Here is a 1,081-nt window from a genome sequence, read left to right on the forward strand (position 1 = left end):
AAAAAACAGCAGTCAATTTAAAAACTCTTTACTTAATGCCAGGAACTGCACTCAGTATTGAGGGTACAGTGATTATGAGAATATCACACAATACAATACCGCACTAATATGTGGGATGCCAAAGGCCCATCAACAGGACAAGGCCCTTGTCTTAACTTGTAATAATACACTGGACATGCGATAGTGAAACTGAACAATGCAGAGTTTTCAACTGTTAGGTGGTGGGGGAGGGGGGTTGCAATAGAAAACAGCATTTGACTTGGATTTGTAAGGAGATGGATCATTTCACCAGGTGAGGTAGTAGTGGAAGCGAGGAGTTATTTCAGGCAAAGGGAACGTAAAAGCAAGGCATGGAAGCACCAAGTACATGGTGTGCTTACGTAAAATCCCCCAAGGCTGGCGGAGAAACCCGGGGCATTTAGTCTCTGCAGAAGGACAGGGCTGCTTCTGGACAACATTACTTCCCCTGATATTTCTTTATAGAGGCATGATATTTTCAACTCTTCTGAGATGAAAAATTTAAATGGCTTGTTTCTTATTTAAATTATGAATCTATTAAAATACTGGGCATTTCAAATTCTTGATAAAAATTGTTGATAAAAAATGAATTAAGAGTACAGTTGATTTGAAATTGTTCCTTGAAGTTAAAATTAAGCTGCTGTTAGAAAATGGAGACAACATGGGCCCTTTAGTCAAAGAACCTCAGTTCAGTTGACAACAGGCACAATTGGAAACTCGAGAAAACCCTGTGATTAAAATCAACCAGGAGTTTGCTTTTCACCATTGTTCTTATTTTTTCTTGCCTCCAAACACAGTATTTATCCTTAAATTAAACATCAAATGAAGGACATAGTTTTGTGATTGGCTAATCCCTGCATGGGCCACAGCACAGTTTTATACACCTTAATACAAGATTTCTGCAGTTCCATGACACGTCCACTAGAGGCCTGTGAAGAGCTTTTTTCTCCATCACGTAGTTTCATAATCAAAAAGGTCAGATTAAAACAAATAAGAAATATCGATTAAACATTAGTAAGGCAAAGACTGAATTATAGATAACCTCACAATAAGTACCATAATC

General features: G+C 37.8%; 1 protein-coding gene across 1 annotated transcript in view; it reads right to left on the reverse strand.

The window, feature by feature from the left end:
- Positions 1-1,081, reverse strand: part of LOC103600043 (stAR-related lipid transfer protein 13-like) — a gene marked incomplete at its 3' end in the record, with an annotated part of 139,957 nt that overhangs the window by 78,359 nt on the left and 60,517 nt on the right. The window lies entirely within an intron of this gene.

The sequence above is a fragment of the Galeopterus variegatus genome, unplaced genomic scaffold, assembly GCF_000696425.1.
Source record: "Galeopterus variegatus unplaced genomic scaffold, G_variegatus-3.0.2 Scaffold3196, whole genome shotgun sequence".
In the NCBI taxonomy this organism is placed as follows: domain Eukaryota; kingdom Metazoa; phylum Chordata; class Mammalia; order Dermoptera; family Cynocephalidae; genus Galeopterus; species Galeopterus variegatus.